General features: G+C 36.4%; 1 non-coding gene across 1 annotated transcript; it reads left to right on the top strand.

Moving 5' to 3' along the window:
• The first annotated feature begins 17608 nt into the window (after positions 1–17608).
• Positions 17609–17680, top strand: Trnas-uga (transfer RNA serine (anticodon UGA)). The gene has a single exon. It is a non-coding gene; the product is annotated as a tRNA-Ser (tRNA).
• The last annotated feature ends 3169 nt before the right edge of the window (positions 17681–20849 follow it).

Here is a 20849-nt window from a genome sequence, read left to right as displayed (position 1 = left end):
ATCCTCAACATGAGCAATTTCACTCATGAGTGGTGGGTTTTATGACTAACGGTTCGTTGGATACAGGGACATAAATTGCGAATGGCATAAGAAATGATAATTAAACTACATTTCATCATAATTTGTAAATTTGCATTGCATTTGGTCGATTACTTCAAGTTAAATAACATTAGTAACTCACAAGAATGCATGGATGGGGGTCGCCATAAAAGGTTTTATAAAACAATCGCAATCTCTTATTTCACTAACATATTTCAAAGACTGCATTTCGGATGTTCTCAACGTAATCAGCTGACCATTGGTAAGTTTAATTATCTGGAGATAATTGAAAGTATATGATAGGCTATCCAACTATTACGAGGTGAACTTCATTAGCTTGATATGGTTGCATTTTAACTTATTCAACAATACTTTTAATTGAGGCATTGTAAGATTTCACCTTTCAGTCAATGTTGTTTTAGGGGACAGAGAAAAATGATACAGTCATCTGTACCCAGTCAGTTTACAATACACTTTGTTCTGTATCTGAGCATGTCAGAGTTAAGCAGTGACCTAAATATCCAGCAGGGTTTAAATTCATACAAGTGGTGTGTTAGGTTCAAAATTGCTCATTGGTTGCAGCTTGTTTGACATGATTCGCTTTGACATAGTTTTCGTTTCATTTTTATCAGGAGATGAACTTATGACTCTCCTTATGCTTATAATTGCAGGATGCCTGCCTTATCGAAGTCTGAAGTGGTGACAAATACAGTATTTATGTCGTAATAAAATGCAAAATCGTGACTCTTTTACTTGATCTGATGGGCACGATATGGAGAGTACGCCCACTTAACATGTAAGTCTCCCTAAGTTAGCGTTGATAGTTTGATTACACAAAGAGAGTATTGTTATGAGTACTCACTAAGCTTTGAACGTACAAAAAACGCTACATCTCTCATTGAACATCGATCACACACTATCATGCTGTGAATGCTCACATAGCCCTGCACCACAGGTGCTCGCAGCGTTGCCCGGATAGGCGATTCTTAAGGCCGGGATCGAAGTGTTAGGGCGAAGGCCGAACCTCGGTAGTAGCATAAAGAATTCATTAGGGAGCGTTCATTTATTATGGCCGGGGATGGGCCGGCAAAATCCAGGGGGAGGGAGGGGGGTTCAGCTCAAATTTGAAAACTGGAAGGGGTATCATGTTAGTATTTTTCAATCAGCTTAGGAGGGGGGTGTCACTTAATTTTCATAAGTATCCGTCCAGTCAAAAAGCAGTTTCAGTGTTCAGAAATATTCTGGGAGATAAAGATGATTAGTTGCATGATTTCATTCTCTGAAGTCATTTAACTGTAAATCTGAACAAAAGTATATTTTCTTTCACATGAATATCTTGACTTGGCAACTCTGAGGCTTGTCTTATTGTAAATCGAGTGCACTGAGGGCAAGGAACAATTCCTATTACTTACATATTAGAGATATAGCAAGTTAATCAGGGAAATTATTTAACTGTTACATGTATACTACTAGTACCATGAATACTTTTAGGTGAAATACCATAATTGTTGTCAACATCTGAACTTTCAAATACTGTATCAGTTATCAAACAAATATAAAAGCACAAATTAATTTGGTTTAGCATTGTAAAAAAATTATTCATAGTTTCCTCATAGACTTCGATGTACAGTGAATCTGCATTTCGGTGAAATTCCAAAATCCAATTTCTGGCGAACACATTCATTTTTTACCACCCTAGTCTAATCAAGTATATTAATATTAATAATCGAAAGTACATAAATACACAGATTTACCTATTTTGGTATTGAAAAATATATTCAGTTTCCTCATAGACTCCCATGTACAGTGAATCTACATTTTGGTGAAATTCCAAAATCCAATTTCTGGCGAACACATCCATTTGTTACCACCCTTGTCTAATCAAGTACATTAATATTAATAATCGAGAGTACATAAATACAAAGGTTTACCTATCTTTATATTGGAAAAAAAATTATTCATAGTTCACTCATAGACTCCCATGTATCGTGGACGAACATTTTCATTGACATTCCAAAATCAGATTTCTTGTATACATAAAATGCACCTTTAGCCATCATATTCTAATCAAGTACAATTATGATAATTATTCAACGTCTGTATTTGCACAAGTTCATTCTCATTCATAGTTTCCTCATAGACTCCCATGTGTAGTGGATGAACATTTTCATTGAAATTCCAAAATCAGATTTCTTGTATACATGATATGCACCTTTAACCATTATATTCTAATAAAGTACAATTATGTTAATTATTCAACGTCTGTATTTTCACAAGTATGGCAAGTTTTTCATTGGAAAAAATATTCACAATTTTATCATAGACTCCCATGTAAGCTTACAGTGGATGAACATTTTTGGGGAAATTCTAAAGTAAATCTTTTATCCATATGCCAGTTGTAACAACCCAATTCCAATTAAGTTCATTTATTTCAATTACAAAATATCTTTAAATGTATAGATATAGTTTTGTACTGCATAGTTTTTTCATACACTACCATGTATAGTGAATCAGCATTATCAACAACTGATTATCATTTAAATCCAAATATCACCATTTTGTACACACACGATTTCAAAAAAATATTGCAATCCACCTGTAATTTCTGTCTAATCCCTTTGAGGGGTAATTTCAACATTATAGCGAGCCAAAAGGGGAAATTTGGCCTTTAACAACTTGTAAGTTTGTAAGAAGGATCATTTGAAAAAATCAAAGAATCTTATTTTTTTGAATTCTATTGTCCAAAACCCCTCTGAGGTGTTTGTGTGTGGTGCAGCTTTACTAAAACAATGGGGGGATATCATGAAATTTTTGTCATCTTAAAAGGGGGCGGGTCATCTTTTTTTGGTCCAATGGGTAGGGGGATCACTGTATTTGACTGATTCACAGGAAGAATTTGCCGGCCCATCCCCGGCCATAATAACTGAACGCTCCCTTATACTAAAACAGAGATTCGGCCTCACACTTCGAACCCGGGCTTCCGATTGACTCCAAGCAATGCTGCGAGCACCTCTGCCCTGCACGTGCGCACTAACAAAATAATTGCCATCGTCATTGAATTCATACTAGTAAAATCCAAGCAACATACATATAGTCTACTCATGACACGTCATTGTAATGTCATGTTTGTCATTCCAATGTAAGGTGGATGTGTTTTTTCATCAATAACACTCATCTAATAAGAGTGAAAATGTGCCAGATAGATTCTCGACGATATCTTTTTTACAATGAAAACTGAAGTTCACTGCAAGGTTATAGTGGCATCTACGTTTGTTGATCACTTGTTTCATTAACAGTGAAGGCAGTGATGGCCAAAAGCGTAATTTAATCATCAAATCATAATCCATGACGTGTTGATAACTAAAATATACCAGTATTTGTCTCCTATACGTCGAGTTAATCATTTCCTCAGCAATAGCACTTCATAGTTAAAAATAAACCACCTTTGCCTAGAGGAGTATGTTTGCAGCCCGGTTTGAAGCATTAGGGACTGGACATAAATTACAGGGGGTGGGTCGGTGTTTTTCGAAAACACCGTTGCGTCAAAAATAGTGACCCTTCAAAAGTTCATGCACAAAAATTAGTGACCCTCCCCCTTATCCGTGCATGAAAATAAGTGACCCTCCCCTGTTACTCAATACCCCCCAACAAACCCGCAATGTGTTCAAGACCCCCTTCTGACTTGCTATACTTTTTAAGTCCCCTCCCGAAAGGAAGGCAAAATGAGGCCGATATAACGCTTTCTCCAAAAAATATCAAATCATATGTGTGTAAAAATTCATTTGAATGTTCTTTGCTTGAAGTGGCAGATAAAAAGTGCATGCCTGTACAAAAAATGTAAATTTTAGATTTCATCGATAATGTTGATTCACTATACATGGTAGTCGACTATAAGAAAACTACGAACGTGTATTTTCCAGTATAAAAAATTAGCAATATCTGTTAATCTATAGATGTTTAATAACTGATATAGATATACTTGATTAGCATGGGTTGTTTACAAGTGCACATGTGAACAAGATATTTGATTTTGGAATTTCATTCAAAATGTTGATCCACTATACATGGGAGTCTATGACAAAACTGTAAAAAATGTTTTTCAGAATTAAAAATATGCACTATTTGTGCATATATGGACCCTGAATAATTGACATAATTGTGCTTGATTAGAGAGGGTGGTAACATGTGCATCTGTGTACAATAACTTTGTTTTTGGAATTTCGCATAAATGTTGACCCACTATATTACTAACGCTAAAGTGTTTTATACCGAGAAAGACATTATCAGTATGCTTGATTTCCTCATTGACAACATATTTGTTGAATTTGGAGGACACATTTCCAACAGTGTATAGGAATTCCCATGGGCACTAACTGTGCTCCCTTACTTGCCGACTTATTTCTGTTCTCATACGAGGCAGAATTTATCCAGAACCTAATCAAGCAGAAAAAGGTCTCTGTAGCTCGTACTTTCAACCTTACATTTAGATACATAGACGATGTTATTTCATTGAATAACTCTGAATTCAGTAAGTATCTCGCTTTGATTTATCCTCCAGAATTGGAGATTAAAGAGACTACAGAAACGGCCTCTTCTGCTTCATATCTGGACATTTTACTTGAATTTGACTCTAATGGTCACCTTTCTACTAGGGTATATGACAAGAGAGATGATTTCAACTTTAGTATAATTAATTTTCCACACCTATCAGTAATATTCCACTCTCACCTGCTTATGGGGTATACATTTCCCAGCTTATTCGATATGCAAGAGCATGCAGTTCATATGGTGATTTTGTAGAGAGACATGGCCATCTCTCTTTCAAACTGTTAAATCAAGGTTACACCAGAGCAAGACTTGTCTCTACATTCAAACGCTTTTTTGGCAGGTATCGCAAGCTGGTTGATAAATACCATATCTCTCTTCGACAAATGATCACTGATGGCATCGGTGACATGGGGCCTTAGTTAGTGACCACTACCTATCTGACTTACAGATTGATATATGGCGGGTGCCACATGTGGGGCAGGATGCGCTTACTATTTTCGAAACACCTGACATCACTTCTTGGTCTTTTGGCCAGAGGTCCATATATCTTTCTTTCATGAATTTGACTTTTTTTGTTACCGTCTATTTACTGTCTGTTCTGGCTGTTTTGTGTCTATGTTTACAACTATTGTCTTACAAATTTTGACCTAGTGTTATTGGATTATGGATTGGTATGATTGCAATTATTATACATGGGAGTCCATGACAAAACTGTAAAAATATTTTTTCAGAATTAAAAATATGCACTATTTGTGCATACATGGACCCTGAATAATTGACATATTTGTGCTTGATTAGAAGAGGGTGGTAACACGTACATCTGTGTACAATAACTTTGTTTTTGGAATTTCGTATAAAATAATGATCCATTATGCATTATAGTCTACGACCAAACTATGAATAATTTTTTTTAAATACAGAATTTGGCAAATCTACGATTTATTTATGCTTGATTATTGATATTTATGTTCTTCATGTGGGACAGGATGCGCTTACTATTTTCGAAACACCTGACATCACTTCTTGGTCTTTTGGCCAGAAGTCCATATATCTTTCTTTCATGAATTTGACTTTGTTTGTGTACCGTCTATTTACTGTCTGTTCTGTGCTGTTTTGTGTCTATGTTTACAACTATTGTCTTACAAATTTTGACCTAGTGTAATTGGATATGGATTGGTATGATAGCGATTATTTATGTTCTTGATTAGACTAGAGTGGTTACAAGTCCATGTGTGTGCGAGAAATGGCAGTCTATGATGAAACCCGATGAATAAATTTTTTTCCAATACAAAAATAGGAAAATCTGTGCATTTATGTACACTCAATTATTGTATTAATGTTCATGATTAGACTAGAGTGGTTTCAAGTCAATAGTTGTGCAAGAAATTTGATTTTGGCATATCACTTAAATGTTGATTCACTATAAATGGCACTCATGATGAAACCCTATTAACAATTTTTTCCAGTACAAAAATAGGAAAATCTGTACATTTATGTACACTTGATTATTGGTATTAATGTTCATGATTAGACTAGAGTGGTTTCAAGTCAATGGGTGTGCAAGAAATTTGATTTTGGAATTTCACCGAAATGTTGATTCACAATACATTGTAGGCTATGAGGATACTACAAATAACTCATAGGTTATCTGATCCTTAATTGTTATTCAAACGTTGTTCGACCTGAAGCTTCCAGTTGTTATTGATGACACTATGCATTATTCTGAATAGTTTGTATTCTGTCAATGTCCTCAAAAAATGAAAACTGTACATACAGCGACATGAACATTTGACACCGACCTACACCCAATGTATTGTCAATGGAAGAATGATGTCAAATAAGTGATCTCCCAAATTGTTATTGAAAGAGTCATTGTAGGGGTCAGTTATACACAATAGAGGAGTTGAATAAGTAGAAATCGTGACAACTTAAATCAATGTGGCTGCTTGGATCATCAATACATTAACACGATTGGAAATATTTTGGGTTAATGGGATTTAGAACAGTTCGTCGAAATTATTGAAAATAAGGTACCGGACCATAATTTGTCGGTACATATTAAGGTAAATTTCTGAATTTTGTCCAATCTACTAGGTAACAAAGGTAACTTAGTTGTTTTTGACTAGTTCCAGTCAAATTTGCTGTTTTTGCAAAAGTTAATGTAGTGTTATAAACAAAAATTTTGCCAACCTGTCATTGTCATACATTTCTGCAGAACGTTTTAAATCTTACAAATTTTCATCCTTTACCTGTTTTTGATTTATCACGGTTGTCAGACTGCGATTTTTCAAACATTTATAATCACTACATTGTTGAATGCTGCCAGTACATTGTAAACTCTCTGTATTTTGCCGATCTGTCATGTTCATTATGTGGTAGGCATTCATAAAACTAAGTTATTTCATACTTTTTAAGTTAGTACCTCAATATGGCAGAGTAAGTAAAGTACTTAAAATATGTTTTTTATTGTATCTACTTAAAAACTACAAGGAGTTCAGGTAGCTGGTGAAAAATTTGTATTAAAATTAAATTTTAACATTGAAAATTTGAAAATATCTAAAAATTGTTCATAAAACACCATATTACATGATAAAAATCCCTGTGAATTAGGAAGGCAAAAAATCAGCATGAATTTATGATCTGTCATCCTTTTTTTTAATACTGTGCTTTAAAAGCCCCGTCAGACGTGACCCTGTATTTTTCAAGGCCATCTTGGATATGACCCTGTATTTTTCAAGGCCACCTTGGATATGACCCTGTATTTTTCAAGGCCATCTTGGATATGACCCTGTATTTTTCAAGGCCATCTTGGATATGACCCTGTATTTTTCAAGGCCACCCTAGTATTGAAGGCCATCTCCATCGTAACCCTGTATATTGAAAGCCATCTCCATCATGACCCTGTACATTGAAGGCCATCTCCATCATGACCCTGTATATTCAAGTACTATTATAGAAGGCCATCTCCGTGACCCTGTATATTCAAGTATGGTTATTGAAGTTCATATCCATTGTGACCCCATACAGACGTCCTTATCCATTAACCTTCAGACATGTTGCTAAATTCTCAAATAACCCAATTTGGGGGCAGGACTAAACAATAATGAAGATTTCAAAGAAAATAATGGGGTCTGTCATTTTAAAATGGAAGAAATCCCTTTTTTGTACAAATTTATCGTAAGTGTCAGGTACCGTATAGCTGAAAGTTGCAAAATATTACAAATTACCATAAAAAACAAGTGAATTGCAAAAACCGAAGAGTAGATTAGCTTAAATTTACTGAATAAACCAATATTACCACAATTTCCTATTATCCCAAAATATTTCCAATCGTGTTCATTGTTTATTATACCCGAAATTTGGGCCCGAAGGGTGCGCCGAAAATGGAAATGGCAGAAAATGAAAGTGCCAGGAGGTATTTTTCTTTTTTCAGTATTCCATATTCTTCAATACGTGCACCTGCAATTTCAGCTTTGATGCATGAAAAAAGGTGACCCTCCCCCATAGGCTTTTACAACTTGAAATTTTATGACCCTTCAAAAATGCTTGCGCGAAAAAGTGCGGCCCACCCCCCTGTAATTTATGTCCAGTCCCTTATCCCTCATGGTCATTGACGACATAGATAATTAAAATCGGATTTTGTCTTCATGATGCATCATTTTCATCGGATCAGCTGAGATTGACAATCTTCATATCCTCGACACAGGTCTTCTTTTATTCAACATACCAGAGGTAGACTTATAGTCTCCATCAAAACAGAGAAGCGAATGAGGACTGCAGGAATACATAAAACATTCATAGCATGTCTAGAGGGCGCTTTATACATCTCCACCATTATATATCGCGTGTATGAAATGTAACAAGAAAACTTGTTAGCATCTGCAGAGATGCTGAATGTTCAAAAGTTTGATTTAGACTCAATACCATTATAATTTACTGTGTCACGTGTCTGTTCCCCCACCTCTTTTCGAGCTATGCAGGCAATTCTGAAAAGTTTTAATTGAATCATCAACAACACTTTCTTGTATTTGAATCCATCTTTATCGAGAACCGAATGCGATTTATCTCTTTGGGAAGCTGTACTGTATCATTTTGTAACGCCTTAACCTTCTTTTTAATCTTTTTATTAAAACTTATTGAAGTAAGTATCAATACAATATGTAGAAAATCTTAAGTATAAAGTGTTAGCTACTGAAGCAAATCATGTATAAGCAGAGATACCAAAAGCTATATGTAAATAAATCATTTTCTTGATTTTTTTAACAGTTTGAGAGTTTGTAATCAACACACAATTTTTTCCACTTTTCTTTCGCTTTAGCCTTATTTATATAACTTTCACACAGAATACAAAGCTTGAGGTCTGTTTGAAATAAATTGTGTACATTTAACTTATTTAGACACCATGCTTTAAAGATCGCATACATGGCAATTTACAGTATGTGATTGACAGCTGTGTTATCTGATGCTAATATAACTGATACCTTAATACCTTGCCGGTGCGATCGTTGTTGACTTTGTCAAAGTTAATCTGGTGATAATCCGGTGACAGCGTCTACAGATTAGTAATTTACCCTTGTTTGCTTCGGCTTATTAGGCAATCAAACGCATCAGATAATAGACGCAGCACAGTGACAAATAAGATTGTCCAAGGACAAATACGTGACACAACGACGGAGAAAAAGTAATCGTTACAAAACCAGTGCTAACATAAGACCAAGGAACCAAAGGTTGACAGTATAAATCTTTATTGGCAATACATATCATAGTCGAATGTATTTAAATAAAATGAGCCATAGCATACCTGTGCTGAGACCAAGACACCCCTACCACCATCCCTACCCCTGGGGACGGACATTTCTACAACTCCCTATGCTAGATCAGTTTATGGAATGACCGTTCGGTGGCGCTTTACTAGCCCGACTATTTCAAACTATAATGGAAAGCCACTTTGGACATTAATGACAAGATAACATGAATAAAACGCTGCTTTGACATAACTTTGCGCCCCCAATCGACAACTATTCATAACATTAAACAGAATAAAGGTGAAGAAAGGTTCTGGAACCCACAGAATGTGATCGCTCTTGCACATATTTTTGAGCGATATGAATAGGATTTAAGTATGATGAAAACGTTCTACACCAACACATGTTATATTCGGTAAGATGAAAGTTTTATATAATAATACCATAATATATTTCTTGTTATAGAACTTCATAATCTAAAATAGCATTCTAACTTTTTCCTTGTCAGTGATGTGTGCATTCCATGTAAGGGGTTGACTGTTCATTTCTTGTAATGCCATCGAAATAAAAAAAACAAGCATACATGTAGAGTAATCCATCGCGTTGTTATTAATTGAAAATGCAGAAATGCACGGAAATAAAAAACCGTGCAACCAGTACAAAATACAGACTAATGCTTATTCTAAAGACTCTCCAAGTTGTCATCAACCGCAGGTTTCTGGCAACAGAATTTTCTTGGGTGCGAAACATATTGACATCATGTAACTCCCCTATGACGTCCACTACGGTTATTATACTGTCACAGTTTAAAATTCCTTATATCGAACATTGAATGATGAATCGCGATTGGAACAAATAATACGTTTACTTTTAGTGTATTACCCCATTACGCGAACAGGTAGTTTATGTTTCTTATTTTCAAACTATGAGTTTCCATGATACTTTACATGTTAGTATTTTACACGTACACGAGAAGTGACGAGATTGTACAAGTGTGGAAAAAGTATAAAAAACTTTCAATTGCAAGTGAAGAGGAACGAAGAAAAAGACAAAGGAATAAAGAAGTAGTAATCCACGTTATCTTTGACACCAAACACCTTGGTTGTCCAACTCTGGTTTCCCGTATAGATGTTTAACTTACACCTAACTGTATTGCAGCTTCTGTTTCCCAACTGTACCACGCTCTAGTTGGTGACGAGAGGCAGATAACAATACCATGACCATATTTGTAGTACGTTATTATCGCGTACTCATAGCCAAGGTGGTCTATTTACAATCCTGTAACTTTCCAGAGAAAAGGTTTCAATTTATGATCAATTTGAAAGTTAAGTAAGAATGGACACATTTGACATCTATGATGGTGCATGATCCATGCATGAAAGCTGAGCAACTTATGTGACATCAGTGTGATAACATCGTCCAAAACTGAGAAAAGTTTAAAAGACATCGTTTGAAATACGATGAAAGGGGATTCAATTTGAACTGTACCAGTTTTAGCAGACATACCAGGACTTCTGAAAATAATGTTTTATCTTTCCTCAGACATGAAGACAATTTTCCCGTTTTAATGCGAATCAACTCCTTGCATATTTAATACATTTGTGATTAACCCTAAAATAATGATCTTGTGTTACAAAACGGGAAAAATTTATGTACATTGCAGTTAAACATTTGGAGTCAAGTACATTTTAAACGAGAATGTTTGATGCGAATTCTGAGCTGTATGGCCGAAGATATAGTTTGAAGTTCGTAGCGAAATTGTCGATCGTTACGTATCAAAGGATGTTGAGCGTCTGACGAGACTGGCTCAACAGCTAGCGGCATTTACTTAAAATTTACAGATGAAGTTACTGCGCAAGCCTGTGCACGAAGTAGCACGGGCTGGTCTATAGTATTAGTCAAAAGTTGTATTTGTGTTATCAGACATAAATTGCTAGAAGCTAATTCAATTCATAATTTTCGGAACAAGTTGAAACTTAAAATTTAATTTCATGATTATTGGTTAAAAAGATGCTCCAAAATTATGTTTAAAAGCAAGTCTTAGAGTAAAGTGAATAAGAAGACGATGTTTGTAAGTGCTAAAACTTGTACTTTTTCCAAGTTATCAGTAGCTAAGATGGTATCATCATGTCAGACGAGCAAACTTCCTTTGTCATGAACGTTCAAAAAAATTCATTACCCTTTCAAGTTCTTTTGCCAACATAGATGCAACTTATTCCCTTGGTTTCCTTGAAAATGTAGTTGTGTATGGCTGTCAAAATCTGTTGACAAAAATCTGCGGAAAAGGGGTTGATCTTCTCATATTCAAAGTGGGAAAAAGAAAATCATGACTATCAAAACAATGCAGTCAGAAAGTTAAAATATGGGTAGAGTGGAGAATTGTGGGTAACCTCACTTAATGCGTGCATATGCATCCGTTTGTTGCGGACACAAATCATCACGCAATCCAGGTCATCGACGTGTTCTACTCGATTGCATAAATTTCCCGAAATCTCGAAAAGAGGGGACATCTGTGCAAGTTAGACGTACCAGGTTGTGTCATTGATTGTGTTTGTACAATATCGCGCACATATTCGATCGCGCGGGTGCAAGCCACAGCTGAGGGTCGATCTTCTACCTGATCACGCGTTACATTAGCATTTTGGAAAATGCTCTTGCCGTTCAACCGTGAGTTCTTGAATGTTATTCACGGATTGGAGCTCGTATCTTGGAGTTAGTACACGGTATCGGAAGGGAAATTGTGCAAATGATACTTGAAGATGCGCAGGCAGAAGCGAGGCTTATACCTCCATGCTGCAACTGTTTCAGACTGTTATCAGTATTTCGCCTTGGTACAGAATTAGTGGGATAGTCTGATAGCGTGACTACCCACTGTCTGCCTTTGGAAAGCGTAACTTCGCGTGTTCTGAGGCTTTGGCGGTATAGCTCCTTGTGAAGCTCGCCTTATAGTCTTGGTTCGGGGTAGTCGGCGGATAATTATTCAGAGGTGTGGCTTGTATAGGCTTGCACACAGATTTGATTCTTTTGTCTTGTATCATACTCTTCATTCACTGATGGGAATCACCCGATTCACCGTGGCTTTGGTGAGAATCAAGCAGATCCGCCGTTCACTGGTGAGAATCAATCTGGTTAATTCTCACAAGGGAATAACGAGTCTGGTTGATTCTCACTAATGAATGGCGATTCTAGTTGATTCTCACCTGTGAATGATGAGTATGATACATTCTTACTGTGAAAATTACCATTCTCACTGTGTTTGGTGAGAATCTGTTATCATACTCGATTCTCACCAAGGAGTGCATTTCTCAATGCTCCAGTCCCGCAAATATTTTCCTATAGAGACGTCGTCGCCGTCTTCAAAATGACGTTCTCATGTGGCCACTTGACAATATTTTAGTGGTCAACTATTAGACTATATGCAGTTTCTCAGGGTCGGCGGTTGGATCCAGTTGTCAATTGCAGATTATTCCTATCCACGTACCGCAGGTTTATAGTGGGCCGCCAAGTGGTTTCCATTTCATTCCCAATCCCTATTTCTGTCCTACCCCTGACCTCCGGTACAATAACTAGGGAGGAAGGGGATAGTCGAGGGACGTGTGTGGACGAATACAATGGATTAGGTTGTACCCTTTATCGAAATTTCGTGAGGTTTTACAGCATTTAATAAAGGATATGTCTGAAGTTCCCATTTCCCCCGAGATTCCCGATTGCACGACTCTACCAGTGCTTGAACTTTGACAAAACCAACCCACCCCTTCTAACATTCCACCAAAGACAAAGATACCTATTCTATGGACGGTTGTCGGTATAGCAATTTGAAAAGCAGTTCAAGGGATACTCATTCGAGCCTGCGGTATTGGACCAATATTTGTCGGCAATGAATTAGTACGGCGACAATATTTCTCTTGCTCAGCGGACAACTTGAAAAAGAGCAGATATGATGAGCTGAAAGATTTTGCTGACAGGGAAGGAAAATAAGCCTGAGACAAAGAAATGGTTGTGCTGACTTTGTGGTGTGAAGAGAGAAGTGGGGAGCTTTTATTGATAGGGAGGGGAAATTGATAAAATTTCTGTATTGACGATGTCAATGGGAGCGGGAAAAAAATTGGCGGGAGAGATAACTGTTATGTTTCAAGACGTAGCGAATGGCCGTTCCCAAACACGTAGCATATCTACATTTACAAACACCTCTGGTTGCAATCTCTCGACATTGGCTGGATTGTCAGATGCAATTACAGCTTTTGAATATTGAAATGACACATTCAGGCGTACTTGTGTGCGCAACCATGAAGTCACATAATTAATTAATATAACGAGACGGTTGCAAGCAATATATGTCAATTTCCAAGTAATGTAATCAGCCATTGCCACGGACATAGAGTCTGTTGGTGAAATCATACAAGACTTGATCCTAACTGACAACAGGTCATTCGGATTACGAAATGGTAGGTGTGTGAATTCTTTGTATGAACTTAGTACAACATCATGTCTGTGAACTAATTATTATCATTTGACGAGACTGGCATGTAAAGGTTGGCTGACACCCATAACTCTACTCTTTAATCAGACAAGACGGGAGTCATTAAATACTAGGTGACTCTTTTCCTCTAGATTACAGTTGTATCTGTTTGGTTAAATTACTATCAATTCGGAGTCGTTGATTTATGCATCAAGACTGTTTCCATGCATTGTCCATTAAAATAACATATCAAAGTAAAACCCAACACACTAAACGTCAAAATACAAAGTACAAGAAATGTCAGCGCGTTCAAAAGATATTATACATATATGGGTAAGATGCCAATATTTTGCAATCAGACCTTATACGATGGTAACAATATATGGTTGATTAAATCACTTTCACAGCAGTTGAAATGACCTAAATGCAAACTAAATACTCAAGCCAAAACACTTTCAACCACAATTTCTTGATTTTTTGTGATTTTTTAACCATGTACCAAAACACTGAAGACCATTTATTCTTAAATATATTGGTATATACTGGTATACCCGATTTCGCCATGATTTAAGATCAACCTTTACTGAATCAGCCTTTAAAGCAATCAGACTAATATTTAAAACATAGTCTGGTTACCATGTGTAGTTATACGATACTGCTTACAACGTGATACAAAGGCATACCTGCATGGTTTAGTGTTAATCCTTCTTATAGCCTGGTTAGATCCGTTGAACATCCCCCATATGATTCGCTACCATCAATACAAAGCGTGGCTCTACAGAAACTTTGTTGATATGTATACACTGTCAATAGTTACACACATGATGAATTTCCTGCAATATCATCTGCTTACCCTGTGTGAGACAGACAGAATACAATAGATTTAAACTGACCCAGCATCTTCATGAAGGTAGTTGGCATTCTGCCAATTATGGACACATTGGAAATAAGATCCCGAGATAGCATTTCTCGATGACGGATTCGTAGCAATCGTCTGTGACCAGTTCATGACAGTGCCACCATCGTTCAAGTATGCGTGTCTGACATATTGTGAATTGATTCCATTCAGTTGAACAAAACCAATCCGGTTCTACTGGGCTGTGTAAAACCTCACTATCGCTCAACTTATACTTATTTTTAAGTATGAAATAATTGGAAACATTGCGTGATTTACTTCGAATTCGTTATATAGAAATAACCTTTGGAAATGCCCTTTTGTTTGCTCTCTTTTCTGCTTATCTTGGCGTGTATTTTTACTTTGTAATTCACATGGTTATAGTAAAACGAAACACAATTGCACATTTCTAAAATGCAAGCCGGTAAACGTCACTAGAATAGATATACGCTGAAATATTAACAGTTTAAGTATCCAGTATCAGAGAAGATGAGAACTTGATTTGCTTCCTTTCTCGACATTTATTTAATTTTAGAATTATTACTAAGTTAAGAAGTCACTTCTGGGCGTCTTTGTAAACTTAGGGTGACCCCCTTTCCCAAAAGAACAATAGGTTTGCACACAGTCCCTCTATCCACGGGACTGTGGTTTGCATGACTATGTTTGTCTGGGTGACTATGACTTTTTGAGTGTATGATGCCGGATATAATCAATTTACTCCCATAAACTGATTGATAAAGTACATGTAATGACTTTGATAAAAGGTGAAATGTCATCACTGTCATTTTTATCTTAATAAACATTTTGACCAAGTAGAGTTACTATGAACTAAAATAAAGCCTAGTTCATTAAACAAACCCTATGTCTTGTAGGGGGCAATGGCTGATTATGTTACTAGGAAACTGATGTAATAAAATGTATCTGTGTCGAGTTGAAGAACCTTCAAACAGACCAGTTCATTGTACATACAGTAGATGCGGTTACACGTGTATTTTTTAAACCGGGGGAATCCGATTAGTCGCTCTGTAAATTTCTTATCAGCGATCTAAAACGATCTCACGTTTACACACCAATCACTAGGGTATAAATTTAGTTCGGGCCAAGCGGTATTCAGTGGCCCAGAGAACAATTGCTAGTGGTGGACACAAACATTGGACAGCTGCTGTCTACGCTCTTTTTCGTTTTAATCAACGATCGAGAGGCCTTCGGCGAAGACATTTACAAGAAGAAGAGAAATTTGATGAATAGAGAATCATGTCCCCCGACAGCAACCTTTAATGATTTCATCAAAGGCAAAATCCTCAGATATGCTCGCACTTGTAACGACACCCACGACTTTATTTTAAAAAGTAGCATTCTTTGCAAGTAAACAACTCGACAGAGAATACAATTAGAACGAAATCACTAAACTAACAGTGGAAATAGACCACAGTATTCGAAAGACACTAACAAACCGCACAGTGACAAGAAAAGAAACAACGGAAAACTTATTTTAAGCACAACATACAGCCCATGCATTAAAACAAAAGGAAATGTTTTGAAACACTGGGCAGAGCTGGAAAAAGACACAAAAGACACTGAGGAATCTATTCCCAGAATCACCAATCATTGCTTAGGGACTGTCAGTTTCTTCGGCCTGGGGGCGGTGGATTCATGGGGGGTCACCCTGTTTTGACTTGGTGATAGGGGGATCACCATGTTTTTGAAATGCCCGATGGGGGTCAGTGTGTTTTTTTTTATTTCGACACAGGCTCATCATTGCCTAAAATGCATCGTGTCAGCCACAAATTTCATCCAGTTGCATTTTCGGCGCGCCCTTCGGGCGCGTAACTTTAATAATCGGACATATTTTTCAGCACGCCCAACGTTAACATATATCAGGCATACATACATCAGAGATATATGTATGTTCAATATTTTTAGCGTGCTCTTCGAGCGCATTACTTTAATACATCAGACATTTTTCAGCACACCTTTCCTGTGCATTACTTTAATTATACAAGACATATATATCAGAGATATCAGGATGTTTCATATTTTTCTCCGCGCCCTTCGGGCGCCATACTTTAATAAATCAAAGATATATGCCAGAGATATCTTGATGTTTGCTAAGTGAAAGTGTACTATTATGAAATCTGCATTTCATATGAAAAGCATGACAAATTCCTGATACTTTTCTGTTCTCTCTATGAGAATTCAGTATGAGAAAGCAACATGCACAAATATCAATGTTACAAGAAAAGGTCATCTCAGACTCTGCACACATCAGATTTGGCTAAAATGCCTCTCTATGGTTCCTCAGGAGATTTAATTGGATGGCTGGCAAGTCTTAACACCCATCAAAGTTTTTGATTTACTGCTTTTTCCTGTTTGATATTAATGATTGACATCCATTTCTGTACAACAGTTCAGGACATCTGGTTAAGCATAGAAAGTGTGAAATACATTCACAGCTCATTCAAATGTACTGTATTCAAACTTTAAGATTGACACTTTGAAATTCCTATCTTACAACTGACATGCCAACAATTTCATTAAAACACAGAATGACTGTTGAAATATAAATGTATGTAAAATATAATATATATATATATATATATATATATATATATATATATATATATATTATATATTAAAATATAATATATACATATATACATATATACATATATACATATATATATATATTACTATATATATATATATATATATATATATATATATATATATATATATATATATATATATATATTTCCACGCTACACAACACTGGGGAACCTGTCATATTTCACGTTTCTAGTTACATATTTACGGTTCCTTAAAACAACTCTTTCGAGAGAATAACCAGTGTTAAATCTGAGGTCTCATTCGGGGAAGAAAAAAAAGGCCAACAGGACGGCGCACGTCAAACCAACTTGAACTGATCCGTTAGCTCAGTTGGTAGAGCATCCGAACTGAATTCGGGGGACGTGGGTTCAAATCCTACATGGGTCATTTTTTCAAGCCCCAAAAATTTGCTGTGCAGAGACAATCAGATGTAGTTGTGTGTTTTTCAATTTAGTTTCTACTATATATATATATATATATATATATATATATATATATATATATATATATATATATATATATATATATATATATATATATATATATATATATATAGCCACTTTTTGACGTCGGCAAAAATAATCCACCGCCCCCCAGGCCGAAGAAACTGACCAGTCCCTTACAAGAGAAACAAAAATTTAAAAGACACACTGGTCATAACAAAATTCACAGAAGTAATTAACAAAAAACAAATCAACTTTATTCCCAAACGGATCTACAGCGTGATCCAAACATTAAATTATACTTGCGTCGGTACTTAAAGAACAAGAACACTGAATTCACTTATAAATTTCACAAACAGAAACTGAGGAAAGAATCTACTCTGCGACTGATTAGAAACCACACTTGCATTTCGAAAGGCAAGCAACAAAGGTGCATTCTGTCAACCCTTGTAACACTATAGGTCTGGCTGCATCTGTCCAGAAGCTTTCTCCACACAAATAAAGCACTATCATACACATTATACATATAATTCCCTACACATACATGGATCATAAACGAAACAAACAATACTGTAACACAAACCATGACATAGTAATGTGGGAATCCAATTTACACATATCCGAAACGAAACAAACACCAATTCAACACAAACTTTTGGATAGTAAGGTGGGAAGCCCCTTTAACATTTTTATGCGAGGCAGAATACAGGATATAATGTAGTTCCGCGTTTATTAGTTCGGCGTTCTGGTCACACGTTTAGTACGGAGCACCGAACCTGAACCAGCCCTCCGACACCGAATTAATTTAGTTTTTTGATAGTTCCGTGTTGTCTGGTCACACGTCCAACTGACACAGGTGTCAGCTCCGGAGTAAACACGCACGTGTACACCCCTAAGTAACGGCCAAACGTACCTTAGTCAATATTCAACAAGTAGAACAATGAGTGTGCGAATTGTCAAATGCAAGCAATGTTTACTAGCTTAAAGCTTTAAGCATCAAGCTTAAAGCTGGTTATGTTACTGGGAAACTGATGTAATATCATTTATCTGTGCCGAGTCGAAGTAACTACAAACAGATCAGTTTGATGTACAAAGAATCGCCCGAACGTACCTCAGTCAATATTCAACAAGTACTACACTGAGTCTGACAATTCTCAAATGTAGGCACTGTGTACAAGCTTTAAGCTGAATTCAATATCATTCCAATCCTATATTTCCTACATGCCATGCGGAAAACCTCAGCATTTGAATTGTGACAACCTGTTGGTAACTCGTGAGACAAAGCTACGATGAAAAGTTGTGACATTAGCCGATTCTACACATAAATATGCTATTTAAACCCGACAGTAACGAAAGCCATAGCAGCCGCTGTACGTGACTTCTCTCCTGGTACGACATGGAACATTACCCTTCCATCTAATTAGTTTCTCCCGTCCCAAGTACTTGCCGGGATTGTTTTTTGATACCTTCTATAACATAATGAAAACTTTCGTTATTTTCTTCCCAACACAAAGTCTATAAGGCAATCTCTTTGGTGCCTTACGTCTATTTTCCATTTCCCTGTCGGCAAACATCAATACATAACAAGAACATACACTCTGTCCGCCCATTTGTCCTTGTTGCAAGTCGTACTAATTTATCTTTTACTAATTAAGATAATGAAATGTTATCGCCGCTAGCGAGGCAGTATTCCTCACCCACCATTTCCATCAGATGAGGTCGAAAAATACTCATCATAAGTTGCTTCCCAATAATTTGCTGGCTATTCTTTTTGTGAGACCTTAAACAATGAGCTAGAACTAGTAATACTATGTCTATTATTACGTGTATTTTAAGTTCTGATGACCCAGATTGAATTTCAAAATTGGTGTACAGATGTACTACCATTGTCCAAATGGCAGCTTCGACCTTCCATTATGTATGGCAAGTATCAATATGAATATAGGAAGTGGTTTCGTTCTGTCAAAGTTCAAGGACCAGTTTCTTGCGATCGGCAAATGTCGATGGACAAAAGAGGGAAGGCATCAACTCAAATGCCACGAAAGCTCTTTTAAAGGATTGAGTTGTATTCAGTTCGTCCGTACACTTTGAACAAACAAGAAGAACTTACCTATCCTTCCCGCTGCTATAAATTAACTAAGTGAACCCTCATGAAGTAGTTCGAAAGGAGAAGCAGGAGAAGCAAATGTATATTTAGAATGCAGCTGCATACCTGAAACAAAAGTAACCAAACCACTATGGAACTATTGCAATTTCGTAACAGTAAGAAAACTAACCGTTCATGTATTTACAAAACAACTGGAACTAATTTGTAAATTCATCTGCTTTTCCATTTTTTGCAATACAGTAAAAATTACATGTAAACCTATGGCTCTGTACGCATAATCTAAGCCTTTTCGGAGTAAATGAACGTAGAACACGATTGGAATCAATTCGGGAGAATTGAATCGTTATATTGTTCAAAATTTTCAAAGTTGTTAGGTGCCATATAGCTGAAAGTTGTAATATTAGAAATTTCTCATAAGAACAACGTTGAACAAAATTCATTTTAATTACAATTTCTAGTATTCGAGAATCACATCAATATGTACAGTGCTACTAATTACTTTATCAACACCATGGAAGTTTGAGGTAACAAGGTAATACCCGCGCCATCTTTCAGCAAAACTTGACTTGTAAAGGCGCGTCTTCAGCATAGTCTGAATGGAGGCAGAATATTTGAACTTCGACCTTTAGGTTTTCTTTCATAATTGGCCAATTTTTATTCTTTCCATTGCGTGAATTTTAGAAAATTCAGTGAAATCCGTATAATGAAATAATTAATATATGAAACAAGTTCAGTTTTACATTCTGATATTAACATCACCTTCAGATCACCCGTCCATCTACGTGCCTTTGAATGCTTAACTTGCATGTAAAAGCTAATTCTATGTTCTTGCTCTGGCGTGCTATCCCATGAGCAGTTCCCCGGCCGCGTGATTCCTCGTGCACGTTCCTGGCAGTAAACTTTTGTTCCTATGAGGCGCCGACTCGGAATGCAAAATAACTACTTTACACAATTAAAAACGTAGTCTAGAAAATAATGTTGTCCTATTTACGTCTAGTCTAGGTCG

Source organism: Ptychodera flava, chromosome 10 (assembly GCF_041260155.1).
Source record: "Ptychodera flava strain L36383 chromosome 10, AS_Pfla_20210202, whole genome shotgun sequence".
NCBI lineage: Eukaryota > Metazoa > Hemichordata > Enteropneusta > Ptychoderidae > Ptychodera > Ptychodera flava.
This window is presented reverse-complemented; position numbering and strand designations above follow the sequence as displayed.